The 24,039-nt window shown below is 36.9% G+C and overlaps 1 long non-coding RNA gene across 1 annotated transcript; it reads right to left on the bottom strand.

Annotated features, from left to right (window-relative positions):
* Positions 1-15,233: 15,233 nt before the first annotated feature.
* On the bottom strand, positions 15,234-16,321 carry LOC131804187 (uncharacterized). Its single transcript, XR_009342939.1, has 2 exons — positions 15,764-16,321; positions 15,234-15,704 (listed from the first exon to the last, which is right to left on the bottom strand). It is a non-coding gene; the product is annotated as an uncharacterized LOC131804187 (long non-coding RNA).
* Positions 16,322-24,039: the final 7,718 nt, after the last annotated feature.

Genomic DNA, 24,039 nt, shown 5'->3' with positions numbered 1-24,039 from the left:
ATATAGAAGACCGTTCAGAAGTTCTTTAATTTCGTTGTTAACGAAGTCAGATAGATACATCCATGGGATATGGGTATAGTCTTGAATAGGTGAGAACTCTACTATTGGTGCGAATAGTAGCTACAATATTCGTACTGTATGGGAGTGATTCTTTGGGATTTGCAAAAACGCCCAACAAATTTCTTATCATTTCTCTAGATTTTCCTGCGATAGATGGGAGCATCTTTATGTTCTCCATTTACGCATTTCAAAAATTGGATCTTTTCGATGCCAGCTATAGTTTTCAGTTCCTAAAAGTTCAATGTTGCACTTGTCTGTGTTAACAGGTCAAGATCAATGATACTGTCAAACGTTGAGAGTGAAGGTAAGATAGAAAACGGACTATTGGTGTTGAAAATATTCACCGTGCACTTTTCTTTAATTGCTGTGAAGCCGTGAATTGACTTCACCATAAATATGTTGCTTACTGGAACTATGCCTTTTAGACCTTTTATAGGTTTAATATAATTCTTCGAAGCACCCGTATCTAGAAGTAGTTTAAGGATTTTCCCTGAGCATCAGTTTCGACATCGTCTGCCTCGGTCCCCGCAATCTGGTGATAGTTTTGAAAGCGGTCGAGCTCATCTTGGGAAGGATGATTTATTCTTTGATGTTTTGGCAGTACCGCTATTAGGTCTTTTTCCCGTCTGCCAATTTGATCGATTTTGAAATGGTTGTGACAGGTTTTGATTTTGAGGTAAGCCCTGCATATAAGGCTTGAATTTTGATGATTGTCTGAATTGGACGGATTCGTCGACCTCCATGGGTTCTACCGAATTGTATTCATTCCTATTTGTACAATTTTGAATTCTTTTAATAAAATATGGATTTTTATTATAGCCACTTCCATGTGCTGAGTGTGGTTCATTTTTATTCTTGTCCCTATCTTCTCGAGATTTAGCGAAGCTTGAGGCAAATTGATACCTTTCCCGATTTGATTCAACCTCATGATCTAACGCCATGGCTGATGGTAAATCGAACGGGTACGCAAAAAAAGTACGTTACTTAAATCTTTTTTGATGCCAGAGATGAAAACACGTAGCGCATCCATCCGGTATTTTTCGTTCATAGAAATTGCAAGAGCATCTTTGTAAGATATAGCAGTTTTATTTATAAGTAAAGTCATTTTTTTCTCTACCTCTTCGTAGAATTCTAACAGTGTCATACTACCCTAACGAAGAGTGGATAACTCTTGTTCAATTAAGTAAATCGGACGTTTGTCCAAGTATGTGAAATCCAAGCGGGCAATCATGGCTTTAAAGTTTAAAACTGTATTAAAAGATGATAACACCATATCGGCTGAACCTTTTACTTTATTTCGAATTATTGCCACGGCCTGGTAATGTTTAGAGCTGCTGTTGTACGGCTCATACGATTCATGTTTGCCTTCGAATTCGGGTAGGAGTTTCACGACGTCTAAGGACTCATCGGACCGACATTGTGGATTTATTTCAATTTCTTTGTAAGACACAACTTCGGGGGCCGTTATTAAAAATGTATCTTTTATGTCTGACGTTTGTTTTTGAAACTGGTTTCTTTAGACCTTTAAGGCTGCCGGAATAGCGGTGTCAACGAGAACGCGTATTCTTTCTGCGTTCGCAACAATTATGTTAATATTGTCGGGCTTTCTGTCCACAGGAAATTGGCTAAATATATTTGTTAAAAGTTCAACTTCCTGGTCCAAATTTTGATTATTCATTTACAAAAAAATCCCGATCCGAATTACGTAAATGACCAATTTTTGCACTCAATTAATTTCACAATTAATATTATTAAAATCTTACAATTAATATATATTACCTTTTTAATACTACTCGCGTGTCCATTGGGGTTTTTTACTGTTGTTGTTGATGTGGTTGCTGCTGCTATTGTTGATGCTGCTGTTATTGGTGCTGCTAGTGTTGTCACTGATGCTGTTGTTGTCACTGCTGCTGGTGTTGTCACTGCTCTTGGTGTTGTCACTTTTTTGTTGATGTCGCTGCTAATCGCAGCACAGACCATATCGAAGCCTGGTGTCCTTTTCTATATCATCCACCATACCATGGAGGGTATATTAACTTTGTAATTCCGTTTGTAACTCCTCGAAATAGTCATGTCAGACCCAACAATGTATATATATTCTTGATTAGCGTAGAATTCTAAGTCGATTTAGCGATTTCCGTCCGTTTGTCTGTTATAATCAGGCTATCTTTCGAGCGAATAGAGATAGAAGGCTAAAAGTTTGCACACATGTTTATTTTTAGTAGGTAGGCTAGGTTCGTAAATGATCCATGTAGGTCTACGTCTTTGTATAGCCCTCATATAACGGCACCTCCCGATATTCGGTATTTTGATGATTTTAGCGTCATTATTCACCAGAATTGTTTCAAATTACGTATTTAGAGTTCATTATGGGAATTTCAGCCTGTAACAGAAAATTGTCTATACAGGTCCAGGTCTTCGTATAGGCGCCATATATCAGTACCTCCCTATATTCGGTATTTGACGATTTTAGGTACAATACTCACCGAATTTGTTTTAGATGCTGTATTTGAAGTTCGTAATGGATGCTACAGTCTGTGACAGAAAATTGTCTATGCAGGTCCACGTCTCCATATAGCCCCCTGATAACGGTACCTCCCATATTCGGTATTTTAATGATTTTAGCGTCATTATTCACCAGAATTGTTTCAAATTACATATTTAGAGTTCATAATGGGAACTTCAGTCTGTGACAGAAAATTATCTATACAGGTCCAGGTCTTCGTATAGCCGCCATATATCAGTACCTAACTATATTCGGTATTTGAAGATTTTAGGTACAATACTCACCGAAATTGTTTTAGATGTCGTATTTGAAGTTCGTAATGGATGCTACAGCCTGTGACAGAAAATGTTCTTTGTTGGTTCAGGTCTTTTCACAGCTCCGATATAACGGTACCTCCCTATATACGATATTTTGATGATTTTAGCTACATTATTGATTTATTGATTTTAATTCAAGTTTCGAATTTGAATATTGTAATGGCTTATGACAAACAATGCATATGTAGGTCCACGTCGTATACACCCTAATATAACTACTATCTTCGGTATTTTTAAAATTGTAATAGACTTTTTTTAAGATTTTATTTTTTGAAAATTTCTAAATTGGTTCCAAATGGTGGAGGGTATTCAAAGTTCGGCCCGTCCGAACTTAATGTTTTTTCACTGATTAGAATTCGTAATGGTATCTACAGTCTGTGACAGAAAATTGTCTATGCAGGTCCAGGTCTTCGTTTAGGCCCCATATATCAGTACCTCCCTATGTTCGGTATTTTGAAGAGTTTAGGTACAATCCCCATCGATATTGTTTGAGATGTCGTATTGAACTTCGTAATGAATGCTACAGCCTATGACAGAAAATTGTCTTTGCAGGTCCAGGTCTTTGTATAGCTCCGATATAACGATTCTCCCCTATATAGGGTATTTTAATGATTTTAGCTACATTATTCACCGTTTATTTCAAGTTTCGAATTTGAATATGGTAACAGCTTATGACAAACAATGCCCATGTAGACCCCAAAATAACGGCTATATTCTTAAAGACCCCGGTATTAAACTCTTAATAACACAATATATATTTTTTGAAAATATCCAAATTCGTTCCAAATGGTGGAGGGTATTCAAAGTTCGGTCCGGCCGAACTTACTGCTTTTTAACTTGTTATATTTCCCCTCTACTGTCCACTGCTTGACGCATTCGGTGTTTTGCACCCATCGGCGGAGCCCCTCTGAGCTAAACATTTGGTCCAATCGAAACGGATATTCTAGCCCTCTTGAACGAATTTGGCATCCAAAATATATAATCCATTACTCCTGCATTACAAGGCACGTATAGTGCAGTATTTTAAAGTGAGCTCGCGTCAGTAAATTGCCACGATAATAACAAACAATCGGTTTGTTTAGGTACAAATGTCGTTTACAATGTCACCTTTTCCCTCTTGTTTTGTTTCCCGCCAATCGTTGGCTTATATTTTGAATGCTTGCATTCGGCATCATCATAATCAAAACAAAATTCAAAAGTAAAAATCTTACAAAAATCCTTTACTAATTTTCTTTTTGTTTTGTTTAATTTACAACAACAAAAAATTCAATATTTCGTTTCGTTGATACCAATAAAATCTTCGTCATGCATTGTTGTTGCTAACTCTTAGTAAAGCAAAGATCGGAATATTATTCTTTTTTTTATAGTCTGTCCGCTTTAATATTGCATATCGTTGTTGTTACATTTATTCTTTTTTTCTCGTTGTAACAACAGTCAAATTCATTTTCTGTTTTATTTGTCGCAAACAACAACAACACTGTTTGATCATACACCAACATCACTGCTTGCTTTGTCATTGTTCTCTGATCAGCACTTGTTGTTTGTGCTTTGTTAAATCAGTGAACGAACATTACAAACGAAGGAAGAATACTTCTGTCGTGTTTTTTTTTCTCAATAAATATAATTTAAACAATTTATTTAAATATTGTTCGGAAAAACAATATTTTTACCCTTAATACAATTGGTGGTGGTTTGTTGCGGACGAATATCCAAAGCCAAGTAAAAAAAAGGTAAGGAAGAAAAAAGCAACGAGTACGCTAGGTGTTGCAAAGTGGCGGAAAAACCTTAGTGATTCGTTAGAATTTGACATCACTCACTTTGTGCGAAAACACAAAGTTGCATTTGCGCAAGTGATGAGCAAATTCTAAGAAAGAACACATTCCATATTTTAGGATAATTTTAATTATACATTTGCCGGTCGCCTTGGAACATCCAGCGATGTTGCAACTTATGAACTACTTATAAGCTATTCTTATCTGTGAAAAATGAATTGGCTCGGAGAGCCACAGGCATCGAAAAATTGCCTTCTAAAGCTTGGTCAGGATGACCCAATACGACTTAAAGTTAAAACTACGACTACATACTACAAGGGCCCATAATAATCCAACCTAAAATGGTGAGCTGGGCCCATGGAAAACCCGGGTTCGAGAAAGTTTGAGACTTTATAATTTTTGGGTAAACATCAGATCCAAGAACAATACCTATATGCCCCGCTCTATAAAACTCCGGATCCACCAGTTGCAGCCCCGCGTTATGCTCCTTAATGCTCTCCGGTGCGGATGCTGAAGGCCTTACGATGTGGTGTAATGGCATCACCTGAGCGAACAGCATTTCGTTTTGAGCCCGTTCATACATGGACTCTACCTTAATTTGGGAAAACATTTCCTGTCCCATTGGCACCATACCCAATTGTAGTTTCTGCACAAGAGACTGACAAATTCTACTATGCCCCGAGCAAGAATCTAACAGAGCTCGGACGGGAATTTTTTTATTGCCCAATTGAAGATTTAATATAATGGTGGGCGCTAATGTTACAGTAGGTTGAAAGGAAAACAAAGGAACGGACAAGGGGATAGGATTGTCAAAATTTGTAATTGCAAAACGCACATCGTTGATTGCTACTACTCGAACCTGAGTTTTTTAATGCCGGACGGTGTCGACCTATTCTGAACCGCGGAAGGGAATTTTTTTATTGCCCAATTGAAGATTTAATATAATGGTGGGCGCTAATGTTACAGTAGGTTGAAAGGAAAACAAAGGAACGGACAAGGGGATAGGATTGTCAAAATTTGTAATTGCAAAACGCACATCGTTGATTGCTACTACTCGAACCTGAGTTTTTTAATGCCGGACGGTGTCGACCTATTCTGAACCGCGGAAGCGGAATTATTAATAACCTCAACGGAAGGCTTAAGTGCAATCTCCCGGATAGGAGCTGCTTCCGTATCTTCTACCACTGTACTGGAGGCACGAAGTGTGGGTGCAATCTCCCGGATAGGAGTCACTTCGGCTCGACTTGCCAAAAGGGCACTATTTTCTACAGGAGGGCTTTGTGCAATCTCCCGGATAGGAGTGGCCTCCATTTGATCGCTATAAATTGGCTTTGTATCCGAGCTAGCTTCAGGAGCCATTTGGTTTTGGAGGTCCCTCTCTTCATCAGACATTAAAAGTTCGTCCTCAATATTGGGGAGGGTAGCGGCAATCTTGCTCATGTTTTCCATTCTGCGAAAAAGGGAGAGATGCCGCAATAATAACAAAAAAAACAACTATTGGTTGGCCAGAATGACCAACTTTACTATTGGTCGTTTTACAACACCGTTTTCTGTGCGAAAATCTGCCACGCGATTGTGACCGTCAACGCCCGGAAAAACGTCAATTACCCGACCGAGTTTCCAGGATGTAGGAGGTGTTCATTACGAATAACCACTAAATCATCCGTCTGTATATAGCGTTCCGGAAATTTCCATTTGAAACGTTTATGAAGATTTTTTAAATACTCTTCCTTCCACCGGAGGCAGAATTGTTGAGTTAACGCTTTCATTTTCTAAATCGATTCACGATATGCAGGAGAGATTCGTTTATCAATGGCTCCGGAGGAGCAAAAATCGGAGCGCCTATTAAAAAATGACCTGGAGTAAGTGCCACTTGTGAATGTGGACTATCGTTCTTGCCCTATGAACGATAGTCCACATTCACAAGTGGTCGAGTATTTAAACATGCTTCAATTCTCGATAGAAGAGTCGATAATTCCTCGAACGTATATTTAGCGTTATTAGAACATTTCCTAAAATGTAATTTAAAACTCTTCATGGCCGTCTCCCACAGACCGCCCATATGTGGGAAATTCCATGAAACCTCTTGACATTGCAATTTGGAACATACACGCTCACGACTTTGTTCCAACATAACTTTAAACTCTTTCTCTAATTTCCTAGAAGCTCCAACGAAATTGGTGCCGTTATCAGAAAACATAGTTTTAGGACAGCCTATACGCGAAATAAACCTGTAGAAGGCAGCTAGGAAAGTTGTCGTAGACAAATCTGAAGCAGCTTCTAAATGTATAGCGTTTGTAGAAAAGCATACGAAAACGCATACATAACCTTTGGTTATCTTACAGCACCTACCAGTAAAGGATTTGATCTCAATTGGACCAGCAAAGTCTACACCGGTCGTAGCAAATGGCCTGGTAAAGCTTGTCCTCTCCGGGTGGAGAGCTGCCATAATTTGAGTACAAGCTCAATTTGTATACAATGAGCAACGTTTACATCTACTGATTATAGTTCGAAGTAAAGTCGTTAGCCGAGGAATCCAATATTCACTACGAATAATTCGCAACATTAGTTGATTTTGTCCATGAATGGACCTTATGTGAACGTCATTTACTAGCAAATGAGTAAATTTGCAGTGATACGGCAGCAAGATGGGATGACGTTCGGAATAGGAAAGAGTAGGGGATCTTACTAAACGACCATTTAACCTCATAATTCCAACCTCATCTAAAAAGGGATATAACGACAAGATTGAACTTCTAGAATCCAATTGTCTATTATTAAGTAAACAATTATATTCTTCCGCATAATGTACCTTTTGGGATAATAACGCTAAACGTGATTTAACCCTATTGATTTCAGAACTTAACAGGGTTCTCTCTTCAAAACTATGCTTGTCTTTATGCAGAGGGTGGGTTTTATAGAAAAACCGAAAAACATATCCAACTACACGTATCGCCTTTTTAAATATCCGTATAGTTAGAGAAAAATGTTACATGGCTCTTAAGGGCGCGCATCTCTAAATCAGTATCAAGGGTGGATAAATCTGAAAGATTCCAATGGGAACTGTCTACGCTAAGCCATCTAGGACCCCGCCACCAAATTTGAGACATCGCCAACTCAGCAGGCGAAAGCCCTCGACTACCTAAATCCGCTGGATTATCTTCCGAACGCACGTGGTACCAGGTTCCCTCACGTATGTTGTCACCCTATTAGCCACAAATGTAGTCCACGTTGAAGGAGATTTTTTAAGCCAGGAGAGGACAATCGTGGGATCGGTCCAACAGTATATATCATGCACTTCTATTCCAATTTCAGAAATAATAGATTTTAAAAGCTCGGATGCTAAAACTGCCCCACAGAGCTCCAACCTTGGCAAAGAAATCGACTTAAGGGGAGCCACATTGGTCTTACAAGAAAGCAAATCAGTGAAAACGTTCCCATTCGGAGCGACAATACGTATGTACATTACCCCCGCGTATACCTTTACTGAGGCATCAGAAAAAACGTGAAGCTGTACCTGACAGTCTGGGGCATACCGAACCCAACGAGGAATTTGTATGGAATTGATATCCTTATATGTTTTAACAAACTGTTGCCATTATGATTTTGGCTACTATTCTCACGGGACCCAACCATCCAACAGGGTCAAAAAGTTTAGCAATACAGGATAACACTTCTCGTTTAGTATAACTAGGTTTTTGAACAAGGGGGTCCGCATTGAAAAAGAATAAATCGGTTTGTGCATTCCATCGAATTCCTAATGGCTTAGAGCTATTGGCTTCTACAAAGGTAAGAAGTTGGGTGTCATACAAATGTTCAACTGGCAAATTTTCTAAGATCGTGCGATTATTCGATGTCCATTTTCTCGATCCAAATTTAGCTAACGATAATGATTTTATCAATTCATCACGTGACTTTTGAGCAAGGGATAAATCGTGATAACCTGCTAGCACGTCATCGACATACATACACCTTCTAAGTATATGCGCAGCTAAAGGAAATTCTTCTTCTGTATCAGCAGCTAGTTGCAACAAAGTGCGTATAGCCAAATATGGCGCACAATTTACACCGAAAGTAACTGTCTGGAGCTCATAATCTTGAACAGGTTGATCGGGCGAATCCATAAACACTATTCTTTGGAGAGGGGTGTGTTTGGAAGTAACTCTAATTTGGCGATACATCTGTGTTATATCACAATTAAACACGTACTTAAATAACCTCCATCTTACTATAATCAGGACTAAGTCTAACTGTAAAGTAGGACCCACATACAAAATGTCGTTAAGACTTTTACCACTTGAAGTTTTATTTGAGGCGTTGAAAACTACCCTTAACTTTGTAGTTGGTTTCTCAGGATTTTTTACAGGATGATGAGGCAAGTAGCAAATATTCGTGCTTGCTGACGGAGTCGTAACTGGCCTCATATGATCTAAAAATAAATATTTATTTACCACCCCATCGTAAACTTTTTTGATATGTGGCTTTCGTAAAAGTGAAGCCTCGTTACGAAGAAATTGTTTCAAACAATTTGTTCGCGAATATCCCAAAGCAGTGATTTACATATTCTGGCTTAACAGGCAGGGTGACAATATACCTGCCCTCAGAGTCCCGGACTGTCGTAGATTTGTAGTTGCCTTCACAAAACTTATCGGAAGGGGACAGAATAGTTCGCTTTGGTGGTTTCTCTATTTCCCAAAACCGAAGGAGAGTTTTGTCAACATCTTCTGCGTCCGAACAGGCTATGGTGGACATTAGAATATGGAAGTGGCCCTGTAACTATCCACCCAAATATGGTATTTTGTGCAACCAAAGTACCTAGGATATTGATATGCGTACCTGGTAATATAATTTTTGGATAAAGGTCTGCACCTATCAGCATATCTACTGGTCTACAGTCGAATAACTGTGTATCTGCCAGACGAATATCGGGTAGACGGGGCATGAAGTCTGAACTTACTGAAAATGATGGCAGCTTATCGGAGATATTGGAGACTACCAGTGCAGTTAATTGCAATTTTAGGGAATCATTGATTGGTGAACCAATATTTATTGAACACACTTTTCTCGACGTAGTGGTTAAAGTCTGGTTGACACCTGAGATCGTAGCAAGGGTGGAATTGGTCGAAATCCCTAGTTGACGCTGAATTTTTTCTGTAATGAATGAAGCCTCAGAAGCTGGATCAATTGAGGCGCGAGCTGGATATGTAACACCATGATGTATAATATGTATAATTGCTGTCCCTAGCAATACACTTCTATTCTGGGAGACATGAAAGACCTGTCTACTTGAAATTCCCGATGAAGTTGTGGGAATATTGGGATTAAGTTCTGATGATGATCTTGTGGCAGGGGGTTTGAGACGGAGTCGTGTGTCTTACTGATGTTTCGAAATTTGACCTTTCACGATGCAAAAGCGTGTGATGTCGTTTGTTACACATGCCACAACTGTGCTTACTTACACAGTTCTTCACATCATGTCCAACAGTTAAATAGTTTATGCAACAACTGTATCGACGCAGTACAGAATAACGATTCTCAATTGATAATTTTAAATACTCCGGGCACAAACGCAACGCGTGAACTATTTTAGGGCAAAGAATGCAAGTTTTGCCCGCAGAGGAACGTGATGTCTTAGTAGAGATCATTTTGGAGAAGTGGGAGCGAACCTTTTTTTCAAACTTTTGAGATGAGTCTATGTCCCGAATATCTTTGAGACACGTAAGTGTCTGAATTCTCTCTGAAAGAAATCCATTCAATTCTTCCCAAGTTGACAAAGCTGATTTATCTTTTACTGTTTGTTCCCATAAAGTCACTGTATTTTTAGGCAATCTTTGAATGCAAATAAAAACTAATATGGGATCCCAGTCTTTTATCGAAACTTCATAGATCGCCATTGCCTAAATACACCCATTTACTACTCGTTGAATATATTTTAAACCAGAACAAGTCTCATTATACAGGACAGGAATATTGAATAACAACCTCAATTGATTATGGACAAGTATGCGGACATTGTCATACGTCGCTTTTAATGCCTTCCATGCTAAATTAAAACTCTTATGGGTTAAGGGGAATTTCACCACCTATTTTTTTTTTTTTTTTTTCATTAAATGACATAATTTTTCAATGTCGCTTAGCCGGTTGTTATTAATAAATACCGCAGAAAATAAGTCCCGGAACGTTGGCCATGATAGAAAATCTCCATTGAAGATATCAATATCACAAAGAGGTAAATTCATGTTATGAAAATTATTTTCATTCCCTAGTACGGAAACATCACCTGCGGCCTCAGCTGGAAACGAAATTTAAGAAATGGAAAGGATTTCGTTAGCACCTTGGCGCTCTCCTCGAGGAGAACTAGATATATTTTGAACTAGGGGGCGGGAAAATTCTTTGGAACCGTTCGTAGGTCATCAAGTTTCCTATTTATTAAAGCCAAACTATTAATATAAGCGTTGAAAGCGGCTTGATATTTGCCCTCTGACGAAGTTATATCTTCAACATCAGCACCAGCGGTAGTCTGTAAATGATTGAGGCATTTATCAAACATATCTTTTACTCTGTTCCATATTTCCTTAACTTCACTGGCTTGAAGTTCCAGTGCATAAATATCGAAGTCTTCATCTCGAAGAGACATGAAATTGGCTTCAAACTTAATAAGCGAATCTGCAGCTCTGATGAAAAAATCTAACGGAGTAAGCGATATGATAACAATCAATAAAAACGCTCCGAGCAAAAGAATAAAGAACTGGAATTGTCACCAATTAGTTTCTTTTTTTAAAAAATCAAAAAAAGAAAAACTCCAAATTGCAAAAAATCGGAATATACAAAACCGTACTAAAAACGACCACGGTTTATCTTATTGTATGTAAAAATACAATACAACTCGCAAAACTCTGTCAAATATAAAAAAATTGTTTTCCCAGTGTATTACAGAACAGGCACAATTTTTTCAGAGTACCAGATTTTGTTTAATGTTTTGGTAAACACCCAAGAATTTATTTACGAAGAAAAATTGCAAAAGAAAAAAATAAATAAAATTCAGAAATTCTAGAAAAAAATTAAAAAATCTCAAAAATACCTCAATTTTGACTGAATGTAGGCTACACGGACTATAAAATGAACTCTACAGTCCAACAACAACAACAAAATTTCCAAACAAATCAAAATATAATTAGGAAAAATTAAATAAAAATTGTATATTTGATTTTAATATATATGCAAAAAATTTTCGAAATCGCTTTTCGGGACGAATGTAGGGTGTAACGTAGTTGGTCCTACTAATCAACTTCAAAATGATTACCGCATTACAAAAAAAAATCAAAAAATAATAATATAATTTATTGAACTTCTAATACAAACTTTCCACACACCCTACGTATATTAACTTACAGAGGGGACCTCGTATATTTACAAGATATGTATGTATGTGTGCTTGTATCAAACGATCAACGATATCCAAGCAAGCAGTGCTGATGGTTAGCCAGTATATTTGTTAGTGTTTTTTTTTTCTATTTTTCTTTTTCGTCAACTGGACGATGGATTAAAAAAGCACCAACAACAATGTAAATAGTTTAAACAGAATATACCGGCACCAACAATTTTTAAAAGGTTCACTGCACTTTTTGATTATTATTTTTCGTAACCGAGAATATGAATTGTAGTTATTTTTGAAGAGAATAACAACAAATACAATGCGCCGCGATGATGTAAGACGAACGTAGGTAAAGTGTAAAACACTGGTATATTCTCTTTTTAAATAATACAAAAAAGACACTCGTGGATGCTCATTTTTGTATTGACGGTACTCACCTTAAAATTGTATCAATAATTTGAAGATGAGGGATGATGAGTTTGGAGATGATGGACAGCGTTTAGTTGTTTGTGGTGTTGACGGAGTCAGCCTTTATTAGAAAAAAATGAACAATTAGTTGTTGTTGTTTTAGGCAGCAATTCTTTCTGCTCCGGCTCGAATGGACCAATGTTTGCGTAGGCAATAAAATAAAAATAAAATAAAGAAAAACAAAATACCAAATATGCCTGATGAGCCGCTTAACCAACGGCGAAACGCGTCGCATAGTGGTGAGTGTGTGATAGTGTCTATCTGGCTTTCCTTTTCATTGCAAATTTCAGATCATTAAGCTCGTCTCGAAAGAGAAAACAAACACATAAAATCATAAAACATATGATCTTCGCCTTAACAACGCAAAACTCAAAAATTCAGCCGAGCCTGGCTGTGGGATTTGAACCGCGGACCTCGGTGTGCAGCCAACTAGAAGTTGCCGTCTCTACGTTCAGAGCCATTAACCCGTCTTCCTAAAGCAGCACTAAAACAAGTGTATGCATTGGAAGCAATGTAGTTGTTGTGGACAAAAAATCCATCACTACAAAAAAACAAAACTTTGCTGTGAAAAAGATCTGCCAATAGAACTTGAGTCGAACCTGGAGAGTTTCTAGTGTATAATTCGCATATGCTAATTTGCAATAAGTTCGAAATATATACTACTTTCCAGAGAACGGCCCTTGTAAGCCATCATCCACAACAAATATGCCTGATGAGCCGCTTAACCAACGGCGAAATGCGTCGCATAGTGGTGAGTGTATGATAGTGTCTATCTGGCTTTACTTTTCACTGCAAATTTCAGATCATTAAGCTCGTCTCGAAAGAGAAAACAAACACAAAAGGTTTTAGTTGTCTCAATAAATATAAATTAAACAATTTATTTAAATATTGTTCGGAAAAACAATATTTTACCTTTATTACAATTGGTGGTGGTTTGTTGCGGACGAATATCCAAAGCTAAGTAAGTAAAAAAGGTAAGGAAGAAAAAAGCAACGAGTACGCTAGGTGTTGCAAAGTGTCGGAAAAACCTTAGTGATTCGTTAGAATTTGACATCACTCACTTTGTGCGAAAACTAAGAAAGAACACATTCCATATTTTAGGATAATTTTAATTATACATTTATTTTTGCATTTTTGTCCAAAATTGTTCGGTATTTCTTGTTATAACTATGGCCTTCTCTCCTCTACAGACTTTCATAAGAGCATCTGACGCTCTGATAGAATTTGGTACGCAAATCGGTGCAATAAAAAATGATGATTTAGATAGCAGTAAACTAGAGGAAAGGAAGAACAAGCTCGAAAAATTAATGCAATCGGTAAATAAATCGTTGCGAAACATAGAAAATTCGGAAAATGTCACTAAAGAATCTCTGCATTTGGCAGAGAATAAATATAACGATTCCATTAACATTTATTCAAGTACCATGGCATAAATTAGTAGAAAAATTATAAAATATCGTTACATAACAAAAATTCGATTAAAATTGCGGATAAAAATCAATTACTTTTGGCTCCTGAATCGCAGGAAAAAATGCCGCAAATATTTCTTCTGGTTGTGATATCGTTCACAATATGACATTCCTACCAATTGATTTTTTTGAGGTAGATTTTTTTCTTGGCCTTCCTTTCGGGTTTTGTTTAGCGCCGTTTACATTAATAACTCTCGATTGAGTGATGTTGAACGTATGTTCTATTTGCTGAATAAAACTTCTGGAGAAGCTCGGGAAATCGTTTCGCAGTTTCCTCTAACTAACCGTGGTTTCGCTTTCGCATGGAAAGCATTAAATGATGAATACAACAATATTCGAATATTGGTTCATCATCAACTAAAGTTGTTGTATAGTCTTCCAATTATTGTAAAAGAAACTGCATCGGGTCTAAAAGAGATCCGACGGGGAATTAATAGTTGCATTTATTCAATGTCGACTTACAACGTTCCCATAGATCAATCGGATCCGATACTGGTGTTTCTTTGCCTTCTACGTTTACCAAAAGAAACGCAGTTACTGTGGGAACAAGGCATTAAAAACAAATAGGTTCAAATAGGATAAACACGCTTGTGTGTTTGGAAAGTTATCAAGAGAAATCGAACCCTTTGCCTAATACAAATTCGCTAAATAATGCTAAGAATTCCCATTCCAAATGTTCATCTTCCCCTTCAATTGGAAAATCATGTTCTCTTTGTCGAGAGAAATGCCATCGACTTCATTTTTGCTCGAAATTTAAGAAATTATCCCCTGAAAATAGGATTGCATTTGTCAAGCGCCACGAACATTGTATAAATTGTTTGATAAATTAGTAAATTGTACTAGTAAAAATAGTTGTTGGAGATGTGGTCAACGTCATCACAAGTTATTACATCGCGAGTCATTAAATCTGAATAGTTCGATTCCGGTTTGACTCCAAAAGTTCAGGCAAGCTCGTCAAAATCGTTGCTGTCAGCTGCAGCCCGAGTTTTTTGTCACTCAAAATGTACATCCTCCACATCGGTCGGTAAAAAATCGGAATTTGTTCATTCAAAATCACTACACCAAATGTCGAAAATGAACTTAGGTTAATTCATACTGTTGGAGCAGTTTTATTGATTCAAATTGAATTTTGTTAATTGTAATTGTTATTTCAATTTATTTGTTTTTTATGATTTTTTATTTTATTTATTTTTGAATTTGAATTAATTAATAATATGAATTCCTTAGTTGTAAAAATTAGTATTTAAATAGTATGTACATTTACAATTAAGTTAGATGTAGAAGAATAGGATAATGAGAAAGAATAATAATAAAGTCATTGTTGTGAATTATACCGCCAACGATACGCGTCTTTCTTCTCGCAGTCCATAAAAAATAACAATATTTAAAAATTATAAATAAATTAATTTTATAATTAAAAATTATAATAATTCCCTTAAAATAAAGGTGAATATTTTGGTGCCGAAACCCGGGAGTATAAAGTGTCGGTGTGTTTTGTTAATTTTGTGCAAAACAGCCTTGTTAAAATACTACAAGGAAGAAGAAGAAGACAATATTAAAAAACAATTAAATTAAATAAATAAAATAAACACTCCCCATCAAAAAACCTGCTGCTGTCATCAAATCCAGATGCCCCGTCGCTGCGATTGCCGTCTATGCAGGAGCAAACACAACAATCAGGAGAGTGATTCTGATTCACAGGTAACAGCGTTGGACATAATTTGTGTGAATCCTAACCTGTAAATTACTCAGTGTTAGAGAATTTGTTAAACAAATTTTATTTTATCAAAATTCACACAAATTATCCATATACGCTTGATATTTCAATTTATATATATTTTGTGAATCGTTTTGGCTTGATTTTGCGGCAAGATAACACAAACTTAATTATTACATATAAATTAAGTTTGCCTTTTCTTATTCCGCTTTTGCTTTGTCAGTTATTTCACTTGTTGTTATTGTATATTCATAGCACCACACTAATCCGCGAAAACAAATTTTATTATACATTCGCGAGTGAAACTAATTGTAAACAAATATTACAATTCGGCAAATTTACATATATTTTTTAATTTATTTGTTTAATTTTGCCTTTTTTCACTTAATTTTCTTTGTTTTGATTAGTTTCTACTAGTGCCAAACACTTCGTGAGTAATTGACTACTTGTATTCGGTTACTCCATTTGGTAAACAGTGTAATCGATAGTTTTCGAAACACAGCAATATTAAGGGTGCTATAGACGACGTAATTCTTTGTAAGATTTCTAAAATATTGAAAATTGATTGTTTACAGTTGTAAACCAAACAATTTAATTTAAATAATAATTAAATTGTCAATAAAGCTGACATTGTATAAATTTTGATAAAAGCGAGAGTTTATTATTAATAAACTAGTTCATTACCTTTCACTAATAATAAGTTTGTAGATACTTTTTTGTTGGAATTTACAAATATAATTTAAATTCTATATAATGGCTGATGGTAAGAAGCACCAAAGCACTCCCGATACGGAAGTTTCCAACATAAAACAACAGAAAGAAAAGGTAATTGAAAATATTGAAAGAATTAAGACTTCTTTCAGAGAAAAGAGAATTTCGTTCAATACAATTGAAGTAGAATGTCGCTTAGACATTCGTAATAAATATATTGATGATGCAATGAGATTGCAATCCGAACTTGATATTCTAGATCCCGATAATAATGATCGAGGCGAACTAGAAGACTTATGCGTTACGGCAAAGTCCCTATTTTTTATCTAAAAATAGGAGAAATAGTATGCCTGAAACTTCTTTTTGTGGCCAATCACATCAGTCTAGATTGCCAAACATAAATTTGCCTAAATTTAGCGGAAAATATTCCGAATACAAAAATTTTATGAGTCTTTTTGAAAATTTAGTTCACACAGATCCGACATTGACAGACATAGAAAAATTCAATCATTTAATTTCATGCTTGTCCGATGAAGCTCTCGGTACTGTAAGAGCATTTCAGATTTCTGAAGAAAATTATCCCAAGGCATTAGCTAGTCTGAAAAAGGTTTATGATAATGATTGTTTAATATTTTTCGATAATATTGCTAAACTTTTTGATCTTCCTGAGATCCCTAAACCTTCAGCTTCTGCTTTGCGTAGCATGATCGACACAGTTTCTGCTATTTATGATTCACTGTTGTCGATTGGTGATGATAAAAAGATTACGAATACCATTTTAATTCATTTAGTTATTTCAAAGGTCGATCCAATCACTAAATCCAAATGGGAAGAACAGCTTGATTTCGAGAAGCTCCCATTATGGTCTGATTGCGAAGCTGCTTTAAATAAAAGATATCAGCACATATCAGCTGAAGAATCTTCTGGTGCAAGACCCAAAATTAATAAACCAAAGTTTGAGAATCAGCCTAAAAGGAACTTTAAAACGTCACTTTCAGTTTCTAAACAGAAACCATCTTCTGAAAAGTGCGTGTTCTGTAGATCTTTTCAGCATAATATAAATAATTGTACTTCCTTCACTGCCGTACCAGTTCTGCAAAGATTTGAATTCATTAAAGATGTCCCTGCTTGCATCAATTGCCTCAAAAAAGGCCATACTGTTGCCAAATGCAATTCAGGAGTGAAGTGTAGAGTATGCGGTGGATCACACCATTTCTTACTGCATCGATACGCTTCTGATCAAGAGCAGCCTTCTACGTCTAGCGCTTCGGTTAACTATTCATCGTCGAATGAAGGCGTAATGTTGGCCACAGCATTAGTGAAGGTCCGTAGTAGCTCAGGAAAATATATTCTGGCGAGAGCTCTTTTAGATTCCGGTTCTCAACCTAATTTGATAACCGAAGACTTGGTACAAAGGCTTAAAATAAAACGGGAAAGTGGCAGGTTAAATTTAACTGGCATTTCAAAAGGAATTTCCATTTCGAAAAATAAAGTTCAACTGTCTGTGATGTCGAGACTCAATCCAAACAATTCTCATCTACATTCTGGGTATTGAGTTCTATAACAAGTCTTCAACCTGATAAGAGAATTTCCACTGCTAATTGGAATGTTCCTAAAAATATAGAGCTGGCAGACCCTAATTTCAATGAACCTCGTAAAGTGGATTTATTACTTTGTGCTGAAGTTTTCTTCGAACTTCTTTGTGTAGGCCAAATCAAATCGAATCCAAGTTATCCGGTTCTGCAAAAAACTTCTCTTGGCTGGATCGTAGCTGGAAAATACGATGAGTCAAAGGGGTCCAATTCAGGTTATGCCACTTGAATGTTGCCATAGACAATGAAGAAACTATTGATGCAATTGTAAAGAAATTCTGGGAGTTAGAAGAAATTCCAAATAATAGTGCAAAAATTCGGTCTGAGGAACATCAAAAATGTGAGGAACATTTCCAAAAATATGTTCGACGTTTATCGCCAGGACGCTTTCAAGTTTCTTTACCTTTTAAAGAAGATGTGAAACTTTTGGGTTCGTCATTTGAAACAGCCAAAAGGCGGTTTCTGGCATTGGAAAGAAAACTATCTCTTGACGAACAATAAAATTCCTAATAACCCACATTATTTCATTCCTCATTAATGTGTTTTCCGACCTCAAAGTACAACTACGAAACTACGCGTCGTGTTTGATGCATCGAGTAAAACATCTTCACATGTTTCACTCAATGATCTCTTGATGGTAGGTCCAACTATTCAAGAAGAGTTGTACTCAACGTTACTTCGATTCCGCTTACACAAATACGTAATTACTGCAGACATTGAGAAAATGTATCGTCAAGTTTTAATCGACGAAAAAGATAGAGATTTTCATTTGATCCTTTGGAGACAAAACGAAAGTGATCCGCTGCAAATTTTCAGATTGAATACGGTCACTTATGGTACTTCGTCCGCTCCATTTCTAGCAATTCGTTGCTTAAACCATTTGAGCGATTTGTCCAAAGAGACTTGGCCTATTGGTGCCAAAGTTTATAAACAACGACTTCTATGTGGATGATTTGTTGACTGGTTCTGCTGATTTGAATAGTCTTCTCACAATTCGAGATGAAGTCACTAATATTCTCAGTTCAGCGGGATTAAATCTCACAAAATGGTTTTCTAATCATCCAGATTTTAATGAGACAACTTGTGGTGAAAAGTTGTTACACTCGGATTCCGAGACTGCAAGGGCATTGGGAATTCATTGGGCTCCAAGAAATGATGTTTTCAAATTTTACATAGAGGGAGGCTTCCAAGATCTGAAAGCTACTAAAAGACACATTTTGTCAATATCTTCACGTTTGTTTGATCCCCTCGGCCTTTTGTGTCCAATAATAACCAAAGCCAAAATGTTATTGCAAGAACTTTGGATTAATAAATTAGACTGGGATGAATCGATTCCCATGCGTTTGAGTTCAGTCTGGGAAGATTTCAAATTCAGTCTTTCGAAGTTGGATACGATTCAAATCTCAAGATTCGTTAACACCAATATTTCATCTAGAATTCAAATTCATGGGTTCTCAGATGCATCGATGCGTGCCTATGGATGTTGTTTCTATATTCGTTCGCAGGACTCTAATGGAGTATCTTGCAGGCTGCTAACAGCTAAATCTAAAGTAGGTCCCCTCAAAACTATATCTCTTCCGAGGTTGGAGCTCTCAGCAGCACATCTCATGGCAAATATGTGGTTACGAATTAAACCAATGATGAACTTTGATGTTGAAAAAATATACTTTTGGTCTGATTCTGAAATTACACTATACTGGTTAAAAGCCCATCCTTCTTCTCTGGCCACATTTGTCTCAAATCGAGTTGCAGAAATTCAAGAATGGTCAGAAAAATGTATTTGGCGTCATGTGCTAACTAAACAGAATCCAGCCGACATTGTGTCGAGAGGATGCAGTGTAGATGAAATTATATCATCGATATGGTTTGAAGGACCCAAATTTTTGTTAGACGATATGTCTAAATGGCCAATCAACAAGCATTTCGAGTTGACTGAGGAGGAAAAATTATTGGAAACAAGAAAATCCAAAGTATTACTGACCTCAAATAGTAAGACAGATAAGGAATGTTCTGAGAACACTCTTTTGAAATTAATAAATGACCATTCTTCATATAAAAAACTTCTCAGAGTGGTTTCATATGTTTTCCGGTTTGTCGATCGAGTTAAGAAACGAAAGATATCCAAATCTATCTGTCTCACAGCTCAAGAATTGAATTGGTCTTTTCTTAAAATAGTAGAGGCAGTTCAAAAAGAGAGTTTCTCAGAAGAGATTTCTCAAATAAAAAAGTCAATATGCTTAAAATCCAATATCCAGAAGTTGACACCATTTATCCACGATTTTACTGAATGTAAGCGGACATTTTCTTTGCTTAGAGTAGGTGAAAGACTGTTAAATGCACAATTGCCCCCTGATACAAAGTTTCCATTTTTACTTCCTAAAAAACATCATTTTGTGTCAATATATTTAAATAATTTACATTTTAATAATTGCCATGCTGATACGAAAGCCTTAGTTGCATTGTCTCGAGAGCAAATTTGGCTTATCAATGCCAGAGAAGAATGTAATCGAATAGTTCGGAATTGTATCCATTGTTTTCGCTACAAGCCAAAGCTGATGACCCAAATAATGGGCAATATTCCCACTGATAGAGTGAGAGCTTTACGTCCATTTTTAATAATAGGCGTAGACTTCTGTGGTCCCGTAAATATAACTTTAAAAATTCGCGGAAGACCACCTACCAAAATGTATATAGCCGTCTTCGTTTGCTTCACGTCCAAAGCGGTTCACTTAGAATTAGTATCTGATTTATCTTCTGATGCTTTTATTCTTTCTTTTAAAAGGTTTGCCGCGAGGCGTGGGCTCCCAAGAGGATATACTGCGACAACGCGACGAATTTCGTGGGAGCCAGCAGAGAGATGAGGGAGCTTCAGGAGAAGTTCCTAGCAGGCCGAGAAACCGTGGAGGAATACGCTGCCTCGTGCTTCTACGAGCTGTCGGCAAAGTGCTGCTGACACAAGAAGAGATGGTCACAGTGCTCGTAGAAGTAGAGGCGGTGCTAAAGAGTCGCCCCATAGCACCGCTGTCTCCAGACCCCAACGACGGAGAAGCTCTGACTCCCGGGCACCTACTAATCGGAGCGGGTCTGCGTTCGCTGCCGCCAGAATCCGTCGGAGAAGACAGCAACAACAAGGAGAGGTACTGCAAGCGCTGGCAGATGCTCTCCGCTCCCAACATAGAGGTCGGTCAACTAGTCCTCGTGCACGAGGACAATCTGCCACCTCAAGAGTGGGTAACCGGCCGAATCGTCAACGTCACCGAGAGTCAAGACGGAAAGGTCAGGGTGGCGGAAGTAAGAACAAGGACGGGCACATTTAAGAGACCAATAGGGAAGCTCGCTCCAATCCCGATTTGTTGAAGTCCTGCAGCCATTCAATGGGGGAGAATGTTGGAGCAGTTTTATTGATTCAAATTGAATTTTGTTAATTGTAATTGTTATTTCAATTTATTTGCTTTTTATGATTTTTATTTTATTTATTTTTGAATTTGTATTAATTAATAATGTGAATTCCTTAGTTGTAAAAATTAGTATTTAAATAGTATGTAAATTTACAATTAAGTTAGATGTAGAAGAATAGGATAATGAGAAAGAATAATAATAAAGTCATTGTTGTGAATTATACCGCCAACGATACGCGTCTTTCTTCTCGCCGTCCATAAAAAATAACAATATTTAAAAATTATAAATAAATTAATTTTATAATTAAAAATTATAATAATTCCCTTAAAATGAAGGTGAAACAAATTTATCGCAAGGAACTCATAAGAAGAAATTTAAATTTGTAAATAATGTTATAAAGCGACCTTCACGTAAAATCGGTCTCGCGACAGCTGGCAGTGTATATACCGACATTGGCACGGGTCTCAATTGGAACCCCCCTCGAATATCGTTTTGGGAAACACTTAGTTCAACTGAAGTCCGAATCTGTAACTGCGGCTTCTTATTATCGTTGTAGCGGAGATGGATCCCAAATCAGTTGCTGCAGATTCATCTGCGTTTCCATTCCCTACATTTGTTCGAAAAAGCCCACACTGCACTATACAACCCATACCTACTAATGGAACTAATTTAGATTAAGTTAATCGTGTTGAAACATGCTTTGATGTTTCAAGGGGGTCGGCATGTTTAATTTAGAATTGCATTCAAAATTAGTTTTTATTGACCCCTGGTTTGGTTCTAAATTATTCGTTAAAATGTACGCGCTACGGTTTATTGCAACCTTGTGCCAGCGCTTTGACATTTAAACGAGGAATTATTTGTCACTTGTTTTGCTGCCTCCTTTAGACATCAAGTAGTATTTCGCTGCCATTCGGACAGACAACACCCTCAATATCGTTTGCAAGCACATATCGTTGTGCATAGAAAGGCCTATTGTTGCCACAGGTAATATCGTTACCACTAACCATACTAAGAATATATAGTTCTATATTATATTAAGAAAAACTATTGTGTTTTTATTAATCTTTTTATATTTGCATAACCCTACGGTCCACTGCTCGACGCATTCGGCGTTATACTCCCATCGGCGGAGCCACTCTGAGCTAAACATTTGGAACGAATTTTGAAGCTTAAATCATCAAAATATCGTATATAGGGAGGTACCGTTATATCGGAGCTGTGCGACGACCTGGACCAGCATAGACAATTTTCTGTCACAGGCTATATCATATATTACGAACGTCAAATACGACATCTCAAACAATTTCGATGGGTATTTTACCTAAACTCGTCAAAATACCGAATATAGAGATGACCTGGACCTGCATAGACAATTTTCTGTCACAGACTGTAGTTCCCATTATGAACTCTAAATACGTAATTTGAAACAATTCCGGTGAATAATGACGCTAAAATCATCAAACTGCCGAATATTAGGAGGTACCGTTATATGTGTGCTATACGAAGACGTGGACCTGCACAGACAATTTTCTGTCTTAGGCTATAGTATCCATTTTGAACTTCACATAATAAATTTGAAACAATTCCGGGAGGTACCATTATATGGGGCTATATGAAAACGTGGACCTACGCGGCCCATTTACGAACTTGACCTGCCTACTGGAAAATAAACATGGGTGCAAAATTTTAGCCGTCTATCTCAATTCGTTCGAAAGATAGCCGCCTACATCAATTCGTTCGAAATTTTCAAAAAATAAAATCCTAAAAAATTATGTTAAAATTTTAAAAATGCCGAATATATCCCTTATATTGGGGTCCATACGACGTGGGCCTACATAGGCATTGTTTGTCATAAGCCTTTACTATACTCAAATTAGAAACTTGAATATTCGAAACGGTGAATAATGAAGCTAAAATCATCAAAATATCGTTTATACGGGGTACCGTTATATCGGAGCTGTGCGAAGACCTGGACCAGCATAGACAATTTTCTGTCACAGGCTATAGCATCCATTATGAACGTCAAATACGACATCTCAAACAATTTCGGTGGGTATTGTACCTAAACTCGTCAAAATACCCAACATAGGGAGGTACTGATATATTGGGCCTATACGAAGACCTGGACCTGCATAGACAATCTGTCACAGACTGTAGTCCCATTACGAACTCTAAATACGTAATTTGAAACAATTCCGGTGAATAATGTCGTTAAAATCATTAAAATACCGAATATCGGGAGGTACCGTTATAAGGGGGCTATACGAAGACGTGGACCTGCACAGATAATTTTCTGTCATAAGCTGTAGTATCCATTTCGAACTTCAAATACCAAAATTGAAACAATTCCGGTAAATAATGTCGCTAAAATCATTAAAATACCGAATATCGGGAGGTACCGTTATATGGGGGCTATACGAAAACGTGGACCTACATGGCCCATTTACGAACTTGACCTGCCAGACTCCGATATTAAATTTTTTGTCCAAAATTTCAAATAAATTTGTGGGTTAAGTTCCAAATGAATGTCTGTCCACCATACGCTTTTTTGTTTTTTAGAAAAAGTATGTCTGTTTTTTCCGGGTCTATTATTATCTCTTTGTAATACTGTGTATTGTCTCTTAGTAAATTAATTTTTAATGTCACTTTTTGA

Source organism: Musca domestica, unplaced genomic scaffold, assembly GCF_030504385.1.
Source record: "Musca domestica strain aabys unplaced genomic scaffold, Musca_domestica.polishedcontigs.V.1.1 4, whole genome shotgun sequence".
NCBI lineage: Eukaryota > Metazoa > Arthropoda > Insecta > Diptera > Muscidae > Musca > Musca domestica.
Note: the sequence above shows the minus strand (reverse complement) of the source record. Positions and strands in the feature narration are given on the sequence as shown.